Source organism: Bos grunniens, chromosome 4 (assembly GCF_055505025.1).
Source record: "Bos grunniens cultivar Pamir isolate PY7600 chromosome 4, Bosgru_T2T1.0, whole genome shotgun sequence".
Taxonomy (NCBI): Eukaryota; Metazoa; Chordata; class Mammalia; order Artiodactyla; family Bovidae; genus Bos; species Bos grunniens.
In genome coordinates, this window is record NC_141168.1 from 50658114 (window position 1) to 50685964 (window position 27851).

General features: G+C 41.0%; 1 long non-coding RNA gene across 12 annotated transcripts in view; it reads left to right on the forward strand.

The window, feature by feature from the left end:
* The window catches only part of LOC147374107 (uncharacterized), a 135297-nt gene that overhangs the window by 7578 nt on the left and 99868 nt on the right, over window positions 1–27851 (forward strand). For 4 of the 12 annotated variants that reach the window (XR_015162439.1, XR_015162438.1, XR_015162436.1 and 1 more), the window contains exons 3-6: window positions 2091–2169; window positions 12416–12468; window positions 14116–14194; window positions 25385–25492. This is a non-coding gene — a long non-coding RNA (uncharacterized LOC147374107). Of the gene's footprint in view, window positions 1–2090; window positions 2170–7575; window positions 8815–12415; window positions 12469–14115; window positions 14195–15121; window positions 15536–25384; window positions 27618–27851 lie in introns of those variants that run through there. The other 8 variants (XR_015162444.1, XR_015162446.1, XR_015162442.1 and 5 more) reach the window with 5 other exon arrangements.

Here is a 27851-nt window from a genome sequence, read left to right on the forward strand (position 1 = left end):
AGGATGAAGCAGGAAAGTTCCGATAAAGAAGCAGAAGTGTTTGTTTGTTTGTTTGTTTTTAAGAAAACATATGTGACATCTCCAGCAAATGAAATTCAGATTGCGTGCAGAAGATTGAATTCCTGTAGGAGTCATTTAACTGGGGAAGACAGACCTCCCATTACTTCACATCACAGAGCTGCAGAGAATTTTTTCCTGGCCTAAAATGTAAGCCATCTTGAGAATAAACCTAGATAGTAAATTTCTTCTGGCACCAAGATTCTAATGTCAGGTCTTAAGAGGCCACCAAAGCTACAAGACAGAAAGCAGTTCTTCAGTGGGCAATGTAGCTGCTTGAAGAAGCACTAGATATTTCTGCATCTCCTGGTAATGTGGAGATAGTCTCAGTGTACTTTTTTGCAGGATAAAATGTTCTGTGATTGTATATGCTGCTGTAGTTTTCATAGTGAGGTTAGCAGATGTGACACATCAAAATGCTTGTTAAACTTTAAAAGCAAAGTCCTCTAACCCTGATATCAGTAATAAAACTATCCCGAGTGATTCTTCAGGGCATTCAGCTTTGAGACCCTCTGTGGTTAGGGTTGCAATGGTATGATCTAAAGTTCACTGGTTACTCAAGTTTTTGGTTCCTTTAAATATTGGAAGCTATATGCTGGAGGAAATAGGCATGGTTAAGCAAATACTTCTTTTAAAAATAAAAATAGCTTTATTATTTTCTTCAATGCACGATACTGGATGCTTGCTGGTGCACTGGGACGACCCAGAGGGATGGTATGGGGAGGGAGGAGGGAGGTGGGTTCAGGATGGGGAACACATGTATACCTGTGGCAGCTTCATTTTGATATATGGCAAAACCAATACAATATTGTAAAGTTAAATAAAATAAAATTAAAAGTAAAAAAAAAAAAAGAAAAATGGTGTATCCTAATTGTAAAAATATCAAGCAATGTGGAAAATATAAGGAAATTAGTATTTATTTTTAAATTAAAGACATTTTTTATTGCTGCACAGCTCAGTATGTGGGATTTTAATTCCCCAACCAGGGATCAAACCTGCATTGAAAGCACAGTGTCTTAACCACTGGACCACAGGGAAGTTCCAGAAAAGAGTATTTTATATACTTTTTAGATAAGTGATATTAACTCTAAAAACTGTATTTGTTGCAAATAGTTTTGTTATTTGCCTTTTTGTAAATTATAGAGATTTTACATTTTTTTTTTACAAAATAAAATTTATCAGGTTTTCTCCTTTTCATTTCTGGCCTCTGACTCATGATAAGAAAGACTGCCATTTTCCCCAGATAATAAGAATCTTCTTTTTCCCTCTATGGCTTTATAGTATTAATTTTTACATTTAAATTGTTGATCCCTCTGGAATTCAACTCAGTATAAAGAGGCTAGGATCCAGCTCTGTTTTTTTTTTTTTCCAAATGGCTAGCTAGTTTTTTGAGATTATTTCTTGAATAATTGATTTTATTACCACTGATAGAAAATGCCACTTTTATTATGTACTAAATGCCCATATACTTTCTGGGCTCTATCATGGTCATTTCATTTGATCACTCTGCATCTTTGTGCCAGGACCATACTTTTTAATGTCTCAATATTCATTTCTAGAATTTCCCTGGCTATTCTTGAATGTTTATTCTTCCAGATGAACTTTACAATTATTTTTCAAAGTTTCAAGAAAGATCCTGTTGGGATTTTCATTAAAATCACATTTAATTTATAAATTAATTGGGGGTGGGGGGAGAATTGGCTTCTTCACAATTCTGAGTCTTAGAAGAGAATGAATGAGACATGATTTCCCAATTGTTCAAGCCTTTGTTTGCATGTCCCTCTGTGTGTATGTGTGTGTGTGTGTATCTCAAACAGATTTTGCCTGTTTCCTGTAAAGTTTATTTCTGGATACTTTACAGGGTTTTGTTGGTTTTATGATTAACCATATGGTTCTTAGATATTTGCTTGAACAAGCTACCCTCTGGCATAGGATATAAGCTTGGAGCTAGATTGCTGTTTTAGGGGGTCAGTGTGCAATAGAAGCCTATGTTTTGGAGACTGACCTGTATGGATCTTTGTTTTATCTTCTAGATTGCCATGACACTTTGGAAAGAGTCTCTTCTCTGAGCTTCTTTTCCTCATCTATAAAACAGAAACCTTGCAGGAATTGGTAAGCATCAGTGATAATACTTGAAACACCTAATGTAGGGCTTAGCACCTACTGGGTCCTCAGATATGGGAGCTGTTTGAGGGTCAGGCTAAGGAGTTCATTTCAAAATTCCTCACAAGGTTGAGATTCCTTGAATCTTTCAAAAACATATTTGTACTCCCCCCCCAGATGTTTAAAAAGTGCTCTGAATAAAAGCACTGTTTTAATAGCCTTCCTCCCCAGTCTCCTTCTTCTCATGATAGAAATATTTGCTGTGAATAAGAGACCTCATCCAGTGACTGGTTCTGAACACCATCACTGCTGAAAGGTTTAGTTCCAGCTACATCACAATGGGAGGCCTGGCTCTTTCGTCTTACACTGTTAATTAATGGTTGCTTGGGGAGTTTGGGGATGGGCTTCAGTGTGTTAATGGCTTAGAAAAATACATCTGAGGTACAAAGACCATTTGGAGTACCCAGTTAAGAATGATTTGCCACATATAGGAGAGCCTAAAGAAAGCTTTCACGAACATGGGCATTCAGCTCAACCGATAGTTAGCCCCACATTCTTAATGGCATAATCACCAACATAGCCAGTTCAGCATAATGGCCTTTTAATACTTAAACAATTACTTTGGATAATAAAATAACACTTTTAATTTGCTTGACACCAGATTCGACCTATGTGGATATCATCTGGTGGTGAGGTGAGGGAAAAGAGAGTCTGTTGGGTTCTAAATCCATTATAAAGTGATAACACATGATGTGCATAATTGTGCTTCAGGCCTGAGATGCTCTCGATGGTTTAGTGGGAAAATAAAACAGTGAACAGAATATGCTGTTTGCTTGAAATTTAACAAATACTCTTAATTTATATATCGATTTAGACATGTTTCCTTAGGAAGAAATAGCTAAGCCTTGAAGGTGATGTGCTTTGATTAAATCTGTTCATTTGGAACACCTGCTGGGGAAGGTGCTATGGAAGATACAATCAGCAAATTTTTGTTGAGTAAAAAAATAATGCTGTGTCCTGGGAGGAAAATGTAAATGAATTTGTTGCTCCACTCTACTAATATCTTTCTATCTGTCTTTTGGATATCGTAAACTGTTTGTAATCTGTTTTTAACTTTCATCAGTGTTTTCAAATTCTTTTCGGAAGTAGGTGAGTTTTAAATCCTAAATAATTCAAAAGCCTCCACATATGTGCCTCCTAAGTGAGTGAACCAGGCAGCCAACTGTATTTTTGGCCTCATGGTTTGTTGGTGTCAGCCAGCGCCCTTATTCTTTTCATTTGGAAGAAGAGCTGGGACAAGCTTGTGAGGCATGGGCCATGTGATATCAGGGGTTCCAGCCAACCTCATCTGTTACCTGATTGCAACTTACCTACTGCATTAATTCTTTTCAGCTAACTATCAGATCAGATCAGTCGCTCAGTCGTGTCTGACTCTTTGTGAATCGATCTCCCATTAAAAGGCAAATGCTTCCTGGGAAATATTAGGAGTTATCAGTCATTTATACCTTAGTTGAGTATGAATTTGTAACAGCTTTCTGTTTTGTTTTCTTGGCCCTGCCTTGTTGCTGTGCGATCTCAGTTCCCCTACCAGTTCCCCGGGCTACAGCAGTGAAAGCCCAGAATTTTAACCACTAGGTGACCAGGGAACTCCCCTATAACAACTTTCTTAAAATTAGGAGATATGAATATGTATGCTAATGAAAAAAGTGATACTAGTCAGTAGCTAAAATATTTACCAAATTACAATTAAGGACAGGATATTTTACACACTCCTTTCTTGATAGCAGATTTGGATGTGTTGGAGATGGGATCACATTAGGTAGGTAATTTTGAATGTTAATCTTGTTTTCTATCTAATATTAGATCTACCCCTCCAATGACTGTGTGCTTTTCCAATGAATGGCTTTATCAGAATTATTTTTCTGTTCCACTGTTCAACAAATACATGTTGCTGCTGCTGCTGCTGCTGCTGTGTTGCTTCAGTCGTGTCCGACTCTGTGTGACCCCATAGACGGCAGCCCACCAGGCTCCCCCGTCCCTGGGATTCTCCAGGCAAGAACACTGGAGTGGGTTGCCATTTCCTTCTCCAATGCATGAAAGGGAAAAGTGAAAGTGAAGTTGCTCAGTCGTGTCCGACTCTTAGCGACCCCATGGACTGCAGCCCACCAGGCTCCTCCATCCATGGGATTTTCTAGGCAAGAGTACTGGAGTGGGGTGCCATCGCCTTCTCCAAAATACATCTTAGCAGTTTATAATAATGAAGGATGCTTTTAGGTCTGTGAACTACCTTTTTATAAATGTCTTTGCTTCTTTCCCCCCCTTTTTCATTTGGATCTTTAAATGTTGGACTTTCCTTCTCTAAGATGTTCCTGTACATATAAACACTCATCGTTGTCAACTGACCCTCTTGCCTTTTCAGGATTAGGGGCTGCCTGTTAAGTGTCCTGGGTCAGTGCTGGGCAAAGCATGGTCTGTGGACCAGTGCCTGTCTTGAACTATTTGCTGCTGGTCCACAATGAGACAGTATGGAGATTGACAGGAAATGTTCAGAATGAAAACCTTCATAGTGATTTGACATTGCCACACCATCCAAGTAGTCAGAGGATGGTCTTATAGGACATAGAGCAGGTTGGGTTATAAGTCATATGTGGTGGAACTGTTCTATATAGACATGGTAGAACTCTCTATCAGCCCATGGCAGATTGGACAAAACAAAGCAATCAAGCAACCTAGTCTTTCACTTTGGGTAAGCTATCCTAAGTCGGAGTGGAGGATGTAAGCACACAGGGCCTTGAAGTTCTATAAATCCTCAACACAGGGAGTATGGACCAGTAGTTAAAAGACAGACTGGGTTCACATCTCATCTCTGCCCCTTATTTTCTGAGATGTTTGATAAATGATGAAAATGCTTTGTGCCCTGGTTTCCTCATCTGTAAAAACAAAATTATTGGTAGAATTTACTTCATAATATGATCCTACAGAGAAAGGACTTAGCACACTGCCTGGCATGTATCAGATGCTCAATAAATGAAAGCCTCCATCATTTTGTCATTAAATAGCATCCCGGACAGAAATTTATGGAAGGATTCCTTTACGCATAATTATAGCAAAACAGGCAGCTCTCAAGTGAAACAGCACCCATCCTCTGACTGCCCTCTTTTTGTCAGCTTATCTGTGATCACCGAGCTCTTTGTGTTTATCATCTACAGAGGGTGGTGCCACATCCCTTGCAGGGCAGTCTGGATCAGAGCTGACAGGCCAGGAAATCACAGACCCTTCAGGGAGCTCGTCTCTATTCCTTCCTGCACTGTCACCAACTCATCAAAAACTCTGAATGTTTATCTCACAGTTGCCAGACATCCATGTTTGGGATTGTTCTGAATTTTACTGCCTTGTCCTGTTTACAGTCCTTACGGGGCACACAATAGCCCTGTGTTGGTACCAGGTAGAGATATGTCTCCATGATGTGTCCATCTGTTTGGACACCAGGATCTGGTTGATCTCTAGTTCTTGAACCACTGGACATCCTTCAGCCTTGATGTAGCAGGAGGGCTGAAAAAGTGTCAGAGTTGGTGTTGAAGATCTGGATTCTTATCCTGGCTCTTCCACATATGATCTCTGAGCCCCAACACCTTCTTCTGTAAAATGGGGCCATAGCACCAAGCTTACCATGCAGCCATAGTGACTGAATGGAATAGCCTTTGATTAAGTGTCCTGATGCACAATAAATGCAACTTTCCTCTCATCCTTCCAGGATTGGATACCTTTTCTCTTCTCACTTTGGGCTGTGATGAGCATATAAGGCATTTCACAAAGTGAATTCCTCATTAGAATGTATGTTCATAAGGGCAGGGATTTATCTGTTTTATTTATTGCTCATGCCCAAGTTCTAGAACAATGCCTAGGGATAGTGAATGCTCAATTAATATGTGTTGAACAAATTAATTAAAGTGAATTATACAGTCACATTTCCTGCTATCTCTTTTAGGATGCTTTCAGCTCTGGGCAACAGAAAGTGTTCACTAAACTGGTGAGGATATCTGTTATTTCCTACAACTAGAGGTTTATAAGGAGAGAAGTTCTGTGGCTGGTTAATTTAATTGCTCACTAACACGTGCCTGGCCCAGGTCCTTCTCATTTTTCTGCTCTATCATTTTCACCCTAGCTTATCTCATGGTCATAAATGGCTGCCACGGTGCCAGACATCACATCTAGACAAAGTAACATCCAATAGAAATGGGGAGAGCCTCTCTGATCCTTGTATAAGTTTGCATTCAGAAACTCAGAAACCCTCCAGCTGACTTTTGCTGAAAACCCTTCAGCTGACATTTGCTCACTGACACACACTAGCACACAGGGCTCAGTTAGGATTTGTCCTGAGTTATCTCGGGGCTTCCCTGGTGGCTCAGTGAAAGAACCCACCTGCCAATGCAGGAGTTTGCTGCCTGGTCAGGGAAGATCCCCTGGAGAAGGAAGTGGCAACCCACTCAGTATTCATGCGTGGAACACCACATGGACAGAGGAGCCTGGCAGGCTACCATCCGTGGGGTTGCAAAGAGTCGGATACGACTGAAGCCACTGAACAACAACAACAACAACAACAGAATATGTGGGAGGGGTAGGTAACTGAACAGATTCTTGCCTTTCCCAAAAAAGGAAGACCAGCGGGCAGTCAGCTGTGTTGGATTTACCTCCTCCTTGGAGTCTTAGGAAAAAAAGAATGATTAAGCAAAAATTAATCAAACAAGTGCATGACCAACTAAGTGTTTAATGTCATATGCAAATTAAGGGTTGGCACTAAGAATTGAAGAGAGAATTGCATGTTGAGAGTTGGAGGAGTGTAGCCCACCCAGCTGCCTGATTCAAATACAGATATATTCAGGATTGCCAAGTGGCTGTGACAAAGGGGGTGCTCAATGTAAGATGAAGTAGAGCAAGATACATTTCACAGTGTTGCAATGTCTCACAGACTATGTTAGACATGCAGACCTGCTGTAACTGTGGCAGTATGTCCTCACTAATGCATCCTCCATTAATTCAAAGTGTGCACTAGCTCAGGCTAGTATTTACTCTGGTATTTTCATGGGAGAAATGGTTCACAAAGAAATCAAATAGTCCAAGTAATATACTCCTTGGAATGTGTTAACAAATTATTTTTAGGGGACTTCCTTGGGGGTCTAATGGTTAAGACTTTGCCTTCCAATACAAAGTTTTGATACCTAGTTGGAAAGCTAAGATCCCACATGCCTCACAGCCAAAAAACCAGAACATAAGCAATAAAAGCAATATTGTAACAAATTCAATAAAGACTTTAAAAATGGTCCACATCAAAAGAAAAAAAATCTTAAAAAATTATTTTTAGTACTTTGGCATATAAAACCTCATATACAAATAGTATTTATTTGCTTATTTAAGCAGGTCCTTGGAACATTCCAATCCCAAAGAATGGCAATGCTAAAGAATGCTCAAACTACCGCACAATTGTACTCATCTCACACGCTAGCAAAGTAATGCTCAAAATTCTCCAAGCCAGGCTTCAGCAATATGTGAACCGTGACCTTCCAGATGTTCAAGCTGGTTTTAGAAAAGGCAGAGGAACCAGAGATCAAATTGCCAACATTCGCTGGATCATGGAAAAAGCAAGAGTGTTCCAGAAAAACATCTATTTCTGCTTTATTGGCTATGCCAAAGCCCTTGACTGTGTGGATCACAATAAACTGTGGAAAATTCTGAAAGAGATGGGAATACCAGACCACCTGACCTGCCTCTTGAGAAACCTGTATGCAGGTCAGGAAGCAACAGTTAGAACTGGACATGGAACAACAGACTGGTTCCAGATGGGGAAAGGAGTTCGTCAAGGCTGTATATTGTCACCCTGCTTATTTAACTTATATGCAGAGTACACCATGAGAAACGTTGGGCTGGAGGAAGCACAAGCTGGAATCAAGATTGCTGGGAGGAATATCAGTAACCTCAGATATGCAGATGACACCACCCTTATGGCAGAAAGTGAAGAAGAACTGAAGAGCCTCTTGATGAAAGTGAAAGAGGAGAGTGAAAAAGTTGGCTTAAAACTGAACATTCAGAAAACGAAGATCATGGTGTCTGGTTCCATCACTTCATGGGAAATAGATGGGGAAGCAGTGGAAACAGTGTCAGACTTTATTTTTTGGGGGGGCTCCAAAATCCCTGCAGATGGTGACCACAGCCATGAAATTAAAAGATGCTTCCTCCTTGGAAGGAAAGTTATGACCAACCTAGACAGCATATTCAAAAGCAGAGATATTACTTTGCCAATGAAGGTCCATCTAGTCAAGGCTATGGTTTTTCCAGTGGTCATGTATGGATGTGAGAGTTGGACTCTGAAGAAAGCTCTAGAGCCGAAGAATTGATGCTTTTGAACTGTGGTGTTGGAGAAGCCTCTTGAGAGTCCCTTGGACTGCAAGGAGATCCAACCAGTCCATCCTAAAGGAGACCAGTTCTGAGTGTTCATTGGTAGGACTGATGCTAAAGCTGAAACTCCAATACTTTGGCTACCTGATTTGAAGAGCTGACTCATTTGAAGAGACCCTGATGCTGGGAAAGATTGAAGGCAGAAGGAGAAGGGGACGACAGAGGATGAGATGGTTGGATGGCATCACCAACTCAATGGATGTGAGTTTGGGTAAACTTCAGGAGTTGGTGATGGACAGCGAGGCCTGGAGTGCTGCAGTCCTTGGGGTTGTGAAGAGTCAGACATGACTGAGCAACTGAACTGGAACCTAGACGTGAATCATTTAATGGCTTGTGGTTAAGAGCACTATATGCATTTGGAATTAATCAAACCAATACATTCTAAAATATTCTGTAATGCAAATTCCCTTAATTCGGCTATTGCCCTCCCTGCAGTTAGGTTGGATTATTGGGGTTTTCTTGGGTCCTCCGCCCTCAAGTATTTACTGGTAATCAGATCACAAGAAGTCAGCTCTTGCTTCTGGTGCTGCTACTGTGGAGTTGCTGAGGATCAGTTGTGGACCCACATTCGGTGGAAGCTGGAGAGGGCTACAAGTCAAGTGTAGAAAGCCAGATTGCCTGTGTTCAAATCCTAGTTTGGTGACTTGTTATCTGTGGGATTTTGGATGATTATACTGTCTCTCCATGCCTCAGTTTCCCCTGTTGTAAAGAGGGAAAAATGATAGTCCTTATCCTATAATGTTGTTGTAATGTAGATTTGAGTTAGCATATATAAAGCTTTATAATGGTGCCTGGCTTTCAGTAGGAATGAAAATGTTTGGAATTTATTGTGTGTGTGCTCAGTTGCTCAGTCGTGTCTGACTCTTTGAGATCCAGTGAATTGTAACCCAACAGGCTCCTCTGTCTGTGGGGTTTTTTTCAGGCATGAATACTGGAGTGGGTTGCTGTTTCCTTCTGCAGGCTTGCTTCCCAACTCAGGGATTGAATCCACGTCTCCTGCGTCTCCTGCATAGGGAGACAGATTCTTTACCACTGAGCTACCTGGGAAGCCCTTGCTATTTATTTTCACATATCAAATATATTAATTCAATAAGCATGGGGTGAATAATATTATTACGATGTAAAGGACAATGTTGGATGAATTACAAGACATTTTCTTTCACAGACCTTGAGATGCAACTTCTCAGTGCATGGGCAAATTTTGTCCAGCATATTATAATACGGGTAAATGTTTCTATGAGTTGAAACAAATTTTGATAAAATTACTCAATTCCCTCCCCACCACCTACAAGCAATCTGCAGTGATTTTATGCCAGTGTATACTGATGGGCATTCACACTTGCCTCCCACTGAGGCAAGTCTACTGAGTTAAACACAGTAGACATTGAATATACACTTACAGCACTGAACTAATGAAAATTTTGTTTAGGTTTGAACCTAGTTGACTTACTTTTATTATCTGTTTAGAAGTCATAATTTCTTTGTTATGAGAGCAAGTAAAAAATGCATTGAATAGAAACCTGTTTGAACATTTTAAGGTAAAATTCCTCTGCTTAAATTGTCTTAAAGGGGTTAGGATGTGTCTGAATTTGCTAATGAATCAAGTCATCCTCTCAATTTGAGTTCTTGGATCTGGTATTTCAACATCCCGTTAAGGCTGTTGATCTAATGTGGGTTTGTGAGTCACAGGTTGAATGATCTCCATATAGTTCTGATCGGCTTGACACTTACAGGTAGTGGAAAGATGCTTTATCTTGTGTATTCAAGCTGGTAAAGGGAAAGAATTTGACTTCTGGTCAGTTCCTGGAATTCTTTCTACCCATCCATGCAGCAGGGAATTGTCTCATCTTAAGTTCGGGCTTAGTCTGCAATAGGAAGTTAGTCACATACAACACTATTTGTGGTGTTCCAACACTGAAATATCTGGGAAAAGCCAGGAGCTCAGAGTCTTAGGAAGACATTGGGCTAGAAGCTCATTTCCAGCTCAACACGGCCCTCGCCCTCTGGCTATCTATGAATCAACCCTTTTATTGGTCCTTTCCAGGGTGAATTTGAAACCAGGATGGCCTCAGAATCCTCCCTCCCAAGTTATAGCTGCCTCCAGGTTCTGATCTTATCTTGCTGTCTGCTGTAGGCCTTCTGTTGTAGATGCTTTCCTATGGCGCTTATCACAAAGTTAGTTGTCCTTTGTGTTTCTTTTCCTGAATGTTTGCAGGAATGAGTCACATATCTCTTGTAATATATGAGCAGCTTGGAGGAAAATGCTGTTATTTTAAGAGCCAGCCAGGAATTCCTTTTAGGGAGGAGACTGTCTGCCACCTTAATAGAAGTATTTGGCTATGAAGATAAGGTCCCCAGGAGATAGTCTGAACAGTCTGGAGCTAGGCTAAGAGATAGCAAATTGCTCTGTGGAATAAGTTTACAGGAATTTGGGAATGGGGGCAAGCAAAGGAGAAAGAAGAGAAGAGACAGATGAAGTAAGGCAGAACGTGAGGTGGCGGCAAATGATGGGACCTGATGAGAGACTTTTAAGGAAACAAAGTCTCCTCCACATAGATACTTTACTGGAGTGGTGTTTTGGCCCAAATTAAGTAAAAGGGACTACCTTCAAAATCTTGGTTGGTATGGGCAGCTATAAAAGATGAGAGACAGTGAGATCAAGAACTCACCCCAAAGAAGTCACTGGGGAGAGAGAAGTGACTATGAGAACACAAACTCTTGGGAATTCTCAGAAATCTAGGGAAGAATATTGAACTTGCCACAAGATTAGGGTTGGAGACTTGGGTAAGTTTTTATTTCAGTCTCAAAGGAGATTAATAGTAGGCTTCCCTGGTGGCTCAGATGGTAAAGACTCTCCTGCAATGCAGGATCCCTGGGTCGGGAAGATCCCCTGGAGAAGGAAATGGCAACCCACTCCAGTAATCTTGCCTGGAGAATTCCATAAACAGAGGAGCCTGGCAGGCTATAGTCCATGGGGTTGCAAAGAGTCAGGCATGACTGAGCAACTATCACTCACACTCAAAGGAGGGAAGGACCTCAGCTGACAGTCTTGTTACATCCATCTGTACCAGGGATAAAAAGTGTTTTAGAGGTAAAGAATTTTTTGGAATACTGCTACAGAGATGAATAAACCTTAAAGTAAATGATATGACTTATGTGTCTCATAAAAAGAAAAGCTTATCAGTAGCATTTTTAAAAGTTATTTTAAAGGATTTGTTTATTCTAATGGATAGAGATTGTCTTTGGATAATATAAATATTCCAATGATTTAATGGAGTTATCTGAAGCCATGTAGACATTAATTAGAGTTCTATAATTAGAATTATAGAAGCTTCCTACTGCAAAATAGAAGGCAATATGTTAATGTTTCAGGTCTACTGTGCTGTTAGAACACAGTACCTGATGCATTTTCATATACCATGGCTCTAATAATTCTTTCTAAATAACCACTGTGATAGATATTTAATAGTTCTTTAATTAATGTTGGAGTAAAACCCATTTATATCTGTGCTTATCCCAGGCTTCCTTCTCTCACAAGTGAACAGTCTGTCTGCTTCCTGTGTGCAGAGCCACCCAAACTGATGATGACACAGAATCCAATCAGAAAAGCAGCATAAAGATGAAAGGTCTTACCAATGAGAAGTGAACTTGCTAAAGTACACCTTTCAATGAATTTGGACAAAACTGAAAAATGTTGTTGATATCAGATCCTTAGGCTGATTACTGAAGCGTTCGATTTTTTCAGTATGTCAATTCATCACTGTCCACCTGGTTATATTTAACACTTTCTCCTGTTTTCCAGCATGTCTGCTGAGATAGGCAATCGCTGTCACATGATATCTGCCTCTCAGGAAGGTCAGTAGACCATTTGGGAGGCCGCGGTTTCTGTCCCCCTTCTGCCTCCGTTCTTTCTCACGTAGTGCTGACAGCAGATGGAGCCTCACTGTCTTGCAGGATCTAAAATATTAATAAGATCAGGGCTTTTATCCTTCACACAGTTGAGCCTTTCCGTTTAGAGGCTCTGCAAAATGTCGAATCTGCTAATTTATAACACTGGCCCTCCAGGAAGACCTGCTACCACTTACAGGTACCCAAACATTATTTCGAACCAGTGTCCTTCCTTTTCACTTCTTGGAAATGCTGGTTCACATTTGAAATCACTCACATCTTTCAGAGACACTTGGATGAGTTTAATTCCATTTTGAGATGAGAGGTCTTGGGGTGCGTTTTAATAAATACTTGATGGGAATACTAGCCATGGGGTTGTGTTCATTTACAAAATTAGAGATGGCATCTCTGAGGCAAGCTTGACTTTGTGGAAGAAGCGATGTTTATAAATGCATTCAGTGTTTTCATGCCTGGTGTTCCCTCTACTTTTTAGAACACTGTAGTTATCTATGGTTTCATTTTTAGAAGCAGTGATTAAATTGCAGAGCACTGCTGTGTGATACAAGTTTAACCATTGTCTATTCAATAGACTTTTCTTTTTTTCACTGAAAGTAAAATTTACTTTTCTGCAAAAAATATGCATATCCTATGGTGTGCAATTTAGATCGTTTTAAAGGACAGTAAAGACATTAGTTTAGATATCCCATCCCAGTTGGACAATGAGCATCAATTTGGTTAATTAAGAATCTCAGGCTCTGCAAATTTATGGTACAATTACAATTTACTTCATATGGAAGAGGGTCTTTACCCCATGCCACCATTAGCAAAATGTCCACTTTTATTATTTGCTGACTATTTCAAAAGCAGATGAATTTTAGAGGAAGAGTTAACATTTCTTTTCTTCTTTTTTTTTTTTTTTTGCATTGAAATTTCTCACTGAATGTCAGTTGTTTGTCAGCAGAACGCAACTATGAAGACTTTTGACTTAAATCTTTTTCCTCTTTTTTCTTTCTTTTTTTTTCCTTAAAGAAAAAGCCAATTCATCAGGTAGGAAAGGACTGCCTTTTGCAGTCTCAGGTCCTGCCAGAGACAAATGACCGTAAAAATTTAAAATCAATCATTAACAGATTAGCTGTTGGTCCAAAGTAAATAGCAATCAGCTTATTAGGCATCAGGCAGAGTGAGATAAAGGGGAAGAGTTATTGAAAATGAGGATGTTGTCTGGGGCTCTGCTGTAGGGTTGCACGCAAGGAGGCTGTCTCTTTGTGACTATAATTACAAATGGAAAACAAGGTAGCCAGCTGAACAAGTTGAGCCCCTGGTTGTGTTGAACATAGTACTGCAGTTTTCTCGTCTGTGTCATGGCTTTGTTCCCCTTGGTTAGCATGGGACTTGGGTGCAGTCCCAGTTGTTCTCTTTGCCTTCTAAGCAAGATCTGTCAGCTGCTGTTTAGTTGACTCTGCAAAGCAGCCCAGAAATTATGCCGGAGGCACCTTCGTTTCAGGAACTGGACCTTTTTTACCCCTTTGCACACTTAGTTCAAATCTCATTACTGGTTAAATAGAGATTTGAAAGTGAAGGGGTGGTTCATTAGCTGCTTCCCTCTAATTCCAGGTGTGATCTGCTGTTCAGCACGTGCCACAGCAGTTGTTGCAACAAGATCTACCAATGGACGCTGAAATCAGCACTGAAGGTTTGAAGAGAAACAGATATTTGTACAACTTCAAAGTAGCTTTCTCAATATATTTATTAACTGTAAAGGAGAAATAGTAACTTTACAGTGGTGAAACCCATCAGATACACTCTTAACCAAGTGATCAAGGTTAAGGTTACTATCACTAGTAATAAGACAGCTCCTCCCCTGCCCGGCCCCCCGTGCTACACTGAGAAGGAAACACCATCACCGTATTCTTACTAAAAATGCATAACCTCACTCCAGTGATGAAAAAACATCAGACAAACAAACCCATTCTGAAAAATAACTGCCCAGTAATCTTTAAGAGTGTCAAGGACATGAATGCCAAGGAAGACTAAAGAACTATCATGAATTTGAAGGGACTAAGGAGACAAAGGATTGTGGGAGTCTTTGTTGGATTCTGGAACAGAGAAAGGCCATTAGGAGAAAAACTGGTGAAATCCAAATAAATGATAGCATTAGAGGAAGCTGTGAGAAGGGATTATAGGAATCATTTATACTATTTTTGCAGCTTTTTGTAAGTCTAAAGTTATTCCAAAGTAACAAATTATATTTAAAGAAAAGGAAGGATGCACTGAAAGGAAAAATAATTGCTTGAGTTCCAGAAACTTCCACTGCAGAGCACAACTTGTAGTCTGGGCCAGTTTTAGCTTTTGTTCATAGTTGTGCTTTATTTTGGCCAAAGCTGGAGTAAATCATTGCTTTCAATGACAGAAAAGTAAAATAACATTCTTCAGGTAGGGCCCTTCTTTACACTTCTTCTCATGAATAATACAGTAAGATTATGGTGTTATCAACAGGTACAGTTACCAAGGGAGGCAGGGACAATCCCAGTGTGTGGAATGCTGGATTCTGCAATTTGTGTGCCTTGGGTTACCAGTTTGTGTGAATTATATTATGTCACTTATTCTCCTGGATCTGCAGGCTGACTGGATTGGCTCTGCTTCGTCCTGCGAATCTGGGTCTGGCCTGACTTGGACCAAGGGGCTAACTGGGACAGTGTTTTCTCCAGATGATGGCAGGAGTACAAGGAGGCAAGCCCCACCGCACAAGCACATTTTAAGCTCCAGCCTGTGTCTCCTTTTGGATAAAGATGTTTACTTGGCCCACCCAAAGTTGAGGGGTAGGGAAGCACACTCTTCCCATGGAGGTTGGGGGGATAAAGTGCATATTTCTGATGAAAAATCTAATCAATCATAAGGACCTTAAGTAACTAGTCAGATTGTAATATCTTTGAGGTCTGAGCCCATGCCTGGTACTGCGTGTATATCCTCCCTGACAAGAAATATGAATTTAAGCACACAGTAGGAAATAAAAAGATAAGTTTCAAAATTTAAATCAGAAAATAAGTCCTTTGTGCTTTTCCTAAATTAAACAACAAACAAAAGCTTAGAAAGAAAATAAAAAAGAGCAGGAAGAACTCACATCAATGTGGATTATAAAATTTTTTTTTTTTTAAGAATGAGTAGCTTTAAATTAGAAAGAAAATTAGTATTTTGTTGAGGAAAAAGGCATTATTCACAAAGAAAAAGTTATTCTAGATTTATTTTTGGCAGATGATGAATTAACAGTAACTGTTCCAAACTCTTATCTAAATGTAGTAATAGCTGCTATTTCCCCAGTATTTTATAGATGAGTGAAGGCACACATGATTTGTCTTCTTCCATTTTATGGAAGGATAAGAAAGCGAGGGTTAGAGCATGTGTATGCTTTGCCCAGCGTCACCAGCTGCTAAATGACAGAGCAAGCATAAGTTGTCTTCTGGCTTCAAGTCCAGGGTTCTTCTTACCACCTGCATTACAAATTTCTACCTGTTGAGAACGAATCCTTTCCTTCACTTCCTGGGGCTTTTGTAAAAGATCTATCACTCTGAAGATGAATTGAACTATCAGGTAAACATTTAAGGAAAGGAGAAGAACCAAGTTGGAATGTAAGTGAATTCTGGTGTTGGTGGCTGCCTGGCATTATAACTGATGATATAATTATTTCCTGGGACGTGGAGCACCAATCACGGAGTAGATGTAATAGACAGAAGTTCTTAGGTATTTACAAGTATGGATAAAGTGACTGCCCTTCATTAATAAAGGCAGGTGCTGGAGTCTGCATGCCACTGTTAGTTGGGATGGTATTCGGGTAGTAAGCTTCTAGACCAGTCAACATTTAGGTTCCCCGTTAACCCCTGTGACCTGCCTTTTCAGCCTGTGCGCCTCCAGCTCTAAGATCCAGTTCAAAAGGCGCCTCTTTCAGGAAGTGACCCTGTTCTCCTGGTGGGAAGCGGGCACCCCTGTTTCTAAACCCCCAAGCACTTTCTTTGCCTATACTTCCCTTAGCAATCATTGTGTAGTCATGCACCGCCTTTATAAGGTTAATTGTTTGTTTCTCCTTTATGATTGCAAAATCTTACAAGAAAGTTGATCAGATCCTAACATAGATCTCAGCACATGGCGATTCTCCCTGTAAACAGGGCTTGGGAAGATGACCAGATGAACAGAAGGTCTAGTCTTTCCTAGCCTGCTAGTTGGAGAGGCTTTTGATACATCTTTGAATCCACCACAGCTCTGTACTTAGTGCCCTACATACAGCAGATGCTTGCTATGTTTTTGTTGAAAGGAAAACATTTGTGTAAATGAACAAAGGAAAAAATAATAGATGAATAAATAAGTGATTGAGTAAATGTCTGGATACTGAGGTGGAAGATCAAGAGGAACACACGTCAAGTCAAATATCAGAGTTCCTTAAAAAAGATGAATAATATTTGAAACAAATGTGTGATGCTCTAGATGTCAGAAGAAATCTCTTGAAATTTCTGATCTTATTCAAAGTATAGGAACAAGAAATGTGAATGCCACTTTCCCCCCAGTGATGGTAATGCTAAGTGCAGTACACCAATATTCCACAGCCTGGGCTGTTTTTAGAGTAAAACATACTGAAATCTTCTAGCACCATAATATTTGTGTTATTTAAATATGGCATTTAAAAATGAGTTTTGCACATGGTGTTAAGACTTCATCCAGGCTCATGCCCCTTCCCTGCTGGACGCCTTTCTAGGGCAGCCTATTGTTGTACTTCCCACTCCCTGGGTTGATAGTGAGGTTGGCATCTGCTCTCTGGGTCATTTTTACCCTCCAGAGCCAGGCACAGTGCCTGATTCCTGATTGAAGCTGGGAGACAAAGCACCTGAGGGTTGACCCTGGTTCTCTCTCAGGTAGAACAGGGGGGTTGTGGGCTGTTGTGCAGTTGTTGAGTTGTGTCCAGCTCTTTGCGACTCCAAATGCTAATATCTTGGAATTTATTCCACCTCATGTATTTTGTAATATTTTAATGCAAAAATTCATATTATCGTTGCAGTCACTACTCTTCTCTTACAATATGGAAAATAATTTCACCCAGATTATGCTTTTTCCTCTGTCCAAAAACTTCCCTATGCTAGTAAGTAAGACCATCCAATGGAAGAGGAAAATTAACCAAATTGAGGGTTATACTTATTAAGTACTTGAAAAGGTCCTGTAATCGTATCTTAAGACTCACTAATGTAGAAATAGGATTTTAAAGACACTGGGTGTTGCGCAGTTTCCCGTGGATACTTCCTGATTTCAGTAGTTGCACCAAATGTGGAAATGATATCACCCTGGGAATCCTGTTCCTTCTCTTGTGAAAGACTTCCCCCCAGTGGTCAGCACACCTGCATTTCTTCTACAGTGTGCCGGTATTAAAGCAGCTTTGTCCAGTACAACTCTCTAAGATGATGGAAGTGTTCTGTGTCTGCTCTGACCACTAGGGTGGCCACTGGCCATGTGTGGCCGCTGTGTTCTTGAGATGAGGAACTGAATTTTAAATCTTATTTAAAATTAATTAATGTGTGCGTAGCCATATGTGCCTAGTACCTACAGCATAGGACAGGTCAGATTGAGAGCCGCGTGGCCTCTGTCACCCTTGGCCTGAGAAACAGCCAGAGAGAAGGGGTCAGCTTCTACCTGTCATATCAGGCAGCCTGGGGAATCCTCGAGCTTTGAAGGCTACTTCCCTCCACTGCTTGAGGCTGCCCCACCAGCTCAGAGGACTGGGTAAGAGCAAGAGGGAAGAGCCAGGGTTTGATCTACCTGTTTATGCATTTAGTCTCTTTAGTCCAACTTTTTATTTAAAGACTATTGGGCTGACCAGGTGGTGCTAGTGGTAAATAACCTGCCTGCCTATGCAGGAGACTTGCGAGATGTGAGCTAGAACCCTGGGTCGGGAGGATCCGCTGAAGGAGGGCATGTCAACTCACTCCAGTATTCTTGCCTGGGAAATCCCGTGGAAGAGGAACCTGGTAAGCTATAGTCCTTAGAGTCGCAAAAGAGTCGGACACGACTGAGGCAACTTTGCATGCGTGCACGCTGAGTGTCAGTAACAAGCTGAGATCATAACAGCCCCATCTATGCTGTTTTTAAAGTTATTGTTTACAGCTTCTTTAATTCTCCATGAAGGTGATGAGTCTGCAGAGCGTCTTTTTTGAAGGAACTATTATTAAGCAGAGAGTCCCTGTAAATGACTGTTATCCAAATGACATCCTTTCCACCACACAGCCCTTACCCACTACTGCTCACACACACAGTTTTCTTGGGAGACCCCCTCCCTCCCTTTTTGGTGAGTTGCCACCACTTTGTTCTACGGGGTCGAGACATGCTCACTCTCTTACTGTAACTAGTGCCATTGCTGCCTGAACTTTACTGATATTCTGAAGCAGAACAACTGCTTACTCCTCTCCTAAAGGTTCCTGCTAATGAGGCCCACACAGGTGGCAAGGTGTTGGCATGAAGAAATAAGCCCACTAAATAAAAATTCTGTGAAGTGGTGAAGCTGGGAGAAAAGGCATACGTTTTCTTGATGAGGGTAGGGGTGCCTTGGAGCCTCTCATAGAAGCTTTATTCTGATGCATGAAGCTAGAAATTAGGGTGAAAAACAAGGAGAATTTGCTTTAGAGCAGCTGGTTTACCTTGTGCTGCTTCCAGGCCCCTTAGCAGAATGCCAACCATTTCCCCGGAAGCACAGCGGCATCATTTCATTGTCCTTCTGCTCGGGGAGAACAACCAACAGCCCTCCTGCCCTCAACTTCAGATGCCACACACATCCCAGCTTTAACTTGCTAGCAGCCCGGGCACCATAACATCCAGGAAGACCACATTGCAGTCATCACTCTTTAGGGGCAGGGGGTGGTGGTAATTACCAGCACATGATTATTTTATTCTGTCTGAATTATTTACAATGGAAGGAAGCAGTTGAGGGGAGGGAAAGTTAGGGAGTGTGTTCAATCCCACTTGCATTGATTCCACCCAGAGCAAGAAGAGCAAACCTATTAAGAAGAAAAATTGCTTCCTTTCCTTCCTTTCTTTCGTCTCCCATTCCCGAGTCTTAGAAACAAATACGTGATGCAAAGAGGAGCCCTGGGTGGCTGCGGGGAGGGGCCCATGGTGGGGGTTGGTAGCTCTCGTCCGTGACTTGTGCCCTTACTGCAGGTGTGCCACTGGCCCCAGCTTCCAGCGTTCCCTCCTCTCTCCCCAGCTCTGAGCTTGCACGTGGTGCCTAGCAAACACCGCAGATGGATTTAAATCCCACTTAGAAGACGTTCAGTTATGGAACTTGTAATCAGGAGAGTTGGGCTTTAATCCCAAAGGTGCCGTTCCCCTCATTGTTTTTTAAATTTAAGATTTATAACTCTCCTACCTCCAAAAGAACTTGCAGATGGTTTATAGAGGTAGTGTCTGAAGGCACCTTTGGGGATCAACAGAACAGAAGCCCCCTGAAGGAAGCAGAGTGACTGGCACAGTTAGGTGGTAGGAGTGTGGTGGTTTGTGCCTCCATTTCCTCTTTACCAACCGGGGAAAGCAAACCCAACTCTGCCTGTGAGGCGATGGGCAGAGCAGTGTTTGTAAGATGAGGTGTCCATGTCATTTTAGGATAATATTGCATTCTTCTATTAAGAAAATAAAAATGTCAATAGAGGCAGAGTACCTTCCTAACCAGACCCTACTGCACATCCCTACCCTGGTTCTCTGAAAGATTGTGGGCAAGAATAGAAGCAGGTGACAGAGGATGAGATGGTTGGATGGCATCACTGACTCAATGGACATGAGCTTGAGCAAACTCAGGGAGATAGTCAAGGACAGGGAAGCCTGGCATGCTACAGTTCTTGGGGTTGCACAAGGAATTGGACTTGACTTAGAGATTGAACAACAACAGAAAAACACCTGCAGCAGAGTTCCCCAGTGCACTGAAGAGGAGAAACTGGGGCTGGCTTAAATTTGTGCTGCCGTGAGTCTGTGGGGCTTCCCAGGTGGCACTAGTGGTAAAGGACTTGCCTGCCAACGCAAGGGATGTAAGAGACTCTGGTTCGATCCCTGGATTGGGAAGATCTCCTGGAGAAGGAAATGGCAATGGATTACAGTATTCTTGCCTAGAAAATCCCATCAACAGAGGAGCCTGGGGGGTTGCAGTCCATAGGGTCACAAAGAGTCAGACACGACTGGAGCAACTTAGCACACGCACACAAGTGTGTGTGGAGCCCCACAGGAGGGAAACAGGGCGGGGCACTAGCAAGGTGGTGGTTTTATTTTTTCTTCGTGGAAGAGCTTTTGAATAAAATGTTAAAATACTTACAAATTTTATAACCTATGTGAGTTATAAAACTTTGCAATAAAATGTCTACATACCTTTTACCCAAATTAAGATACATTATTACTACCATGGAGACTCCAAGAGCAACCCTTTTGCTATCAAAGGTAAACCACTATCATGATTTCATGCATATCATTCTCCTGCTCTTTAAAGACAAATTTTCCAATGTTTGAACCCTCTGTAAATGGAATCATACAGATATATTCTTCTATGACTAACTTTTTTCACTCAATATTATATTTGTGAGATTTGTTCAAGTTAATACATGTAGCATAATTTATTCATACTCACAACTGTTTGTTATTCTGTTATAGGAATACTCTAGGCTTATTTATCCATCCTCTTGTTGATGGCCATCTGAATGTCTCCTTTTTTTTTGTTATTACAAACCATGTGGCTGTGAATATTCTAATCCAATCTAGTCTCTTGGTGCACAGATCTAAGAATTTCCTCATTGTATATGCCTGAGAGTAGCTTTGCTGGCTCATAGAGAATGAGCATCTTCAGCTGTATTAGATCATGTCAAGATCTTGGTGGTTGTCCAAGCTATACTCCCAACAATAATGTTTAAGAAGGAATCCAAGAATTCGAATCAGCTATGAGCTGATTTAGCTACTCTCAAGTATCTGGAGTTAAGAGAAAGGGAGACTGCATAGCTAAAAGGAATCCACAGATGATGGTGATGATGATGACATGACGAGGACAACAAACCCAAATATAGTGCTTACTATGTGCCAGGCACTGTTCTGAACACTTCAAACACATGGACTCGTTCCATCTTTATGATTACTCTGAGAGGTATATATGGTTATCCTCACCTGTAGGTAAAGAATCTGAGGCAGAGAGAGGTGAGTAACTTGCCCACATCATTATGGTTGGTAAATGTGGGACCTGGAATTTGAGATGTTGCTCTGAACCCCATGCCTCATTTCAACTGTTAACCTGTGCTGCTGCTAAGTCACATCAGTCGTGTCTGACTCTGTGCGACCCCACAGATGGCAGCCCACCAGGCTCCCTCATCCCTGGGATTCTCCAGGCAAGAACACTGGAGTGGGTTGCCATTTCCTTCTCCAATGCATGAAAGTGGAAAGTGAAAGTGAAGTCGCTCAGTCGTGTCTGACTCTTAGCGACCCCATGGACTGCAGCCTACCAGGCTCCTCCATCCATGGGATTTTCCAAGCAAGAGTACTGGAGTGGGGTGCCATTGCCTTCTCCGGTTAACCTGTGAGTTCATGCTAAATGAGACAATAAGAAGGGCAAGCTCATGATTGGTTGGCTACCCTGCCATTGGTAAAGGGTGGGACTTACCTTTCCAACCATACTATCACACACCCCCTTTCACAGTTAAGAAGCAAGAGAAAAACATTTCCCCCCACTTGGGTAGCATGGAATTTGTATGATTTCTGGCCAAATATGTAATAAAAAATGTGAGAAGGAGTTCTTAAGCTAAAACACCCCAAACCTTGACCTAACACAGCCTCCTTGAAGTTGATTCTGTGGTTATTGGCATTTGACTAGACAAGAAGAGAAATAACTGTTCCTCCCGGCCCATCCTCGGGGACCTTAATGCTGGGTACCATAATTTGTGTGGCAAAGCAATGGCGGGGGATATTGACTATTTCAAAGACTGATCAAAATGGCTAAAATATGACATAATCATACTGTCACGAGGCATTGCTAATTTTTGTCATGAAAACATCAGCAGAAATGAAGAACCATACATAAATTCATACCTCAAAATCAATAAAGCTGTATTTTTTTGGTCCAAATTATTCAGGTTAGTCTTTTACATGGTATCTTCAATCCTCAACTTTCTACTGCCCTTTGTCTGTACACAGACATTTGTACAGGGTAGAAAAGTGGTGTTACTAAAGTGTAATCCATGGTATCTTTCTTTATGATGTCTTTAATAGTAAACACATTTTTCAAAGATGATTAATTGCAATGTTCTCAAGACAGTAATTTCTTCTTTTGTTTATTTGTTTAAAATAGGGATGTTCACGTGAAAACCCAATGCAAGGTCCAAATCATTAAGCCCTTCCTAAGTTAGAGTAGGTATATTTCACATTGAAATATGTCATTTTAATGGCGAAAGGAAATTTTGAAATATGTCATTTTAATGTCAAAAGGAAAAAAAAAAAGAATGTCTTCAAAGATTTGGCCTATAGAGTAAATTTCAAAATGGGAAACAACACTAGTCCTGTAATGAGATGTAAATCACAACACTGACATTTATCTTCTCTTGGTGAGTTCAATTCCCTGTAGCAGCATAGAGAGGAAAAGAAAATATTGGAACTGAGAGTAATAAAATGAATACAACAGGCTCCCCGTGTATGAATGACACTTTCTTCACATAATGAGAGTAACTGGCAGGCATCTCTAGGACACATTCCCCTTCTCTGAAAATATTCCAGGCTTTCTGACTCTTCTCAGTTTACTATCTTGAATCTCACTGGTGGGAGGATCACTAGGCTATGGGACAAACCCCTTAATAAAGCAGATGTCTTGAGTGTGAAGAAGCGGTGGGCTATTCGTATGTGAATGCGAATTGAATTGATCAGATGGTCTTCCTTTTGGCAGCCAGCTGAGAGGTTCTACATGCAGGTGTTCCATGTTCTAAATCTGGGGACCGACATGATTGGGAGGAGGGAAACGAGGCATGAGTGAGGCACAGAGGTGAGGGGTTTAGGCAACCATGAAGATGCAGAGCACGTACATTGTCGAAAGTGGGTGAAGAAAGTAAGCTGGAAAGACACACTCAGTTTACTTAAAAAGTGTGCCTGCATCTAGTACATACTCGATTCTAGCTACTGTTGTTATTCCTCTTGGCATTAAATCAGTTTTGGTGAGCTAAGATGTTAGGCTACAACTAAAGTTTTGTTTTTATGGGAAAATGTGTTCAGAATGTAGTGGATTGAATGACTGGCTCTAGTGCTTCACCCTCTTGTTTTAGCCTCTTGTAGGCAGAGTGCACTTTCCTACTCCTTGACTTCGGGCTTACCTATAAAACTTGTTTTCTCCAGTCATGTAGGCAAAAGTATGCCAGATCTAACCCTAGGACTTAAGAGGCTTTGTCTTTTCCTGCTTACCTCCTTGTGCCTTTCTGCACTTCTGGTCTCTGTGAGATGAACTTTCTGTAGATAACTGCTTACCCTTTAGCTGACCTGCAACTTGAAGCATAATCAATGTAATTTAGCTGACCTCCAGCTGGCCTGTAGATATGTGAGAACAAATGATAATTTTTTTAGGTCAGTGAGTTCTGAGATGGTTTGTTACACATGTTTTTGGCAGTAGCTAACTTATATGGACAGAGAAGGCAATGGCACCCCATTTTTCAGTTTTCCAGTACTCTTACCTGGAAAACCCCATGGATGGAGGAGCCTGGTAGGCTGCAGTTCATGGGGTCGCTAAGTCGGACACGACTGAAGCAACTTAGCAGCAGCAGCAGCAGCAACTTATACAGAGGTTTTTTTTTTGTTTGTTTGTTTTTTTAAGAGCCATCTTAAAGTGAATTCTTGAAATATAACTCATTAGGAAAATTGGGGTTTTTCTGCATTGCAGTAAGATCATTGTTCTCCTTTAAATGATAATTTTATCTGTTTTTATATAGTTGTAGCCCAGTGACAGAACAAGAGCACAATTTCTTACCTGATGAGACAAAGATTAACTGAGAGTATGCCTTGCTTCTGCTACTGCTGCTAAGTCACTTCAGTCGTGTCCGACTCTATGCGACCCCATAGATGGCAGCCCACCAGGCTTCCCCATCCCTGGGATTCTCCAGGCAAGAATACCAGAGTGGGTTGTCATTTCCTTCTCCAATGCATGAAAGTGAAAAGTGAAAGTGAAAAGTGAAAGTGAAGTCGCTTAGTCGTGTCCGACTCTAGCGACCCCATGGACTGCAGCCTACCAGGCTCCTCCGTCCATGGGATTTTCTAGGCAAAAGTATTGGAGTGGGGTGCCATTGCCTTCTCCGATGCCTTGCTTCTACAAATAACCAATAATAGCCACTGTATATAGCAGTGGTTTTCAAACAACTCTGGTATTCTAGGGCCTCCAAGAGTTTTCATAAAGGCTGCCTGGGTGAGGGATTTCCTCCTCTCCCTCCTTTACCTAGCTTCAGCTGTGGTAGAGCTCATTTTCTTTGATTTGCATACTGGGCTTCTTTGTAAGATTTTATCTAATTAAAAGGCTCAGATAAGTTTGAACATCTCCAGTGAATGCTTTACTTTTCTGGAAACTCAAGGCTTTTCACACCTGTCCGTGCTGTTTCCTCCACCTCGACTGCTCTAGATTCTCTTTCTTTCTCTCTTTTTTCTAAGCTTCTCTGTAGAGAGCTCCTATTCATTCCTCAGTACTCATGGTGATTGAAAAATATATCCATGAGTTCTTTGATAGTTTTCTGTTCCAAAGATGGGGTCTGGTCGCTATCTCTTTAGGTGTGAACTGTACTTGATAATGTTTAAGGAAGAGAATATGTAGAAAGTAATGATGCCCAAGATTAGGACCTGTCTTTCTGTCTCCATCTTTTCTCAGCTCACTCATTCTTGGGAAATTCACCTGATATTTCATGAGCACACTCAAGCAGCCCCACTGGAGAAGCCCACCGAGAGGAACTAAGTGAGGCTGCCTCCCAATAGCCACGTGAGTGATCCTGATTGCAACCTCATGAGAAACCGTGAGCTAACTCAAATTCTCGACGCACAGAAACTGAGTGAAAAGAAACCAGTTTTAAGCTGCTATGTTTTGGGGTCTTTGTTATGCAGCTACCTATAACTAGTAACAATATGCAACTGAAAAGATTCTTTTTTTTGATACTCTCCTGAAATGCCGGAGTGTTAACAATTTTCTTCTTTTTCATAGCCTTTAATATATATCTTGTTTGCAGAAGTTATTCCATTGCACTGCTTATTTACATATCTGTCTCCTGCATTATGCTGTGAGATATTTGTATTCTCAGATGCCCAGCACAATTCTTGGCATCTTATATATTGAATAAAGAACTGAAAAATAGCCACAGCCCAAATTTGAAAAAAAAAAAAAAAAAAAAAGCACTCAAAGAATAGGACAAAAGATAAAAGAAGTCATCTTTATGTCTAATACAGAAATCCTCAGTTTTGACCAGAGATGGTAAATAAGCAGAAAAATCCTCAGATGGAGTCAATAGTGTATTTTCATAACTTGTGAGCATATAAAGCAGTTCTCTGTGCTCTTGTTTAGCGAATGATACGTGTTCCTGCTCAGATGGTGTGTCTAGAATCATGGGGTCTGTTAAAAGCCAGGATCAGTGTTTTGACTAGGTTTATAGGTGAATAAGTTAGAAATCTATCACCGCCCAAAACAAGCCTTGAATTTATGGCTTTGACCAAGTGTAACTTGAAAATGTAATTTACCAAACTACAGAGGGTGTTTATTTTCAATAGCTAGAGTTACATAGCCACATTGAAAATGGCAGAGGTGGTATCTGGTTAATTCCATGTGGGACCAGTGACTTGGAATTCTAGCCTTCTGGGTATGTCAGACTGCGCAGGCCCTGCATAGAACAATTAGATATTTAAAATTGAAATTTAGTGATGATGATGATTTGTATTTTTATTTTAGTGATTATCTAAACATTGGTAAAAGAATATTCTGGATCATTGGAGGGTCAGTCTAATAACTTAGGCATGCCATATATTAATTTCAGGTCCTGCTTTTATGACTGTGGCTCAAGGGGCTTGTTAGGTGACAGGGTTTAACTGCAAGTGGACTATTTCTCAGACTGAGGTCTATGCGCTTACAGTTTCAAGGATCCACAAGTTCTTACATTTGGAAAACAGTGATAGAGACAATAAATGCTTCCTCTGAGGCGAGATTATTGATTTTTCATCTGTGTAGTCAAGGGAAGGTTTTATGAGGCATTGGCATCTGAGTTGGCCCTCAAGGACAGGCTCCGTATGCTTTCTCTTAACAAATGACATCAAGTATCCATTTAAACTCTCTGCTTGAGCAAATACCCTACTTCCAGGGGCCATTCATTACTTGCTGGTTATTCTTTGAGAGCTACTGTGCGTTAGTTATGTTTAATTATAGTGTGGTCCAGGGTGAATATGGACTGGAAGCACTGGAAGGAGACACAGAGAAAGGGAGAAGGTGGAGCTTGAACAGGGAGCAGAATGGTTCATGTTGACAGAAATGCAGGGCAAATGCAGGCCACTCTCTAGGGCACAGTGCTGGCTCAAGCCTGTTGTAAAGGTCAAGGCTTAAGAGTGTGTACTTTTTCTGTGGCTAGGCAAGGTTGTTTTTTATACGTTGATGGGGATGACTCTGATAATATTGAAACTAATACAAGTTCGTGGTTGTATTGTTCAATAACCATCTCAGCATCCTTTTTAAGATTTATTTTATTATTATTTTTTAGAAGCCTTGCTCACTGGTGAAATTTTTGGGCATGTGGAGGATTTTCAATTTATGTGTCATCTCTGATCATTGTAGAAGACACAGAAGACATGTTTTGAGTGTGTTGCCTTACTGAAGTGGTGGACTTGGTCTGTCATATTTAAATTGCATAACCATGCCTGCTCTTATGCCCACTCTGGCTGGTTAAATCCACCTGGGCACCTGACTGTGGGAGAGCCAATCTATTGTCTGGGCTGAGCTCATCAGGCTCTGTCTTATGTGGATTTGAAATTCAGACATTGAGAAGCTGAATTAGTAAGATGAGGATGGCGCCAGACTGAAAGGTTGTGCCAGGTTAAGTGACGTTGAAAGCAGGGGAAGCTTGCCAAAAGAGAGAGATAAAGAAGAAAAACATAGTTATTGTTACCATCTTTCTAAACCATATATATGCGTTAGTATACTGTATTGGTGTTTTTCTTTCTGGCTTACTTCTATACTAATGCATATATATGGAATTTAGAAAGATGCTAACGATAACCCTGTATGCAAGACAGCAAAAAAGACACAAATGTATAGAACAGTCTTTTGGACTTTGTGGGAGAGGGAGAGGGTGGGATGATTTGGG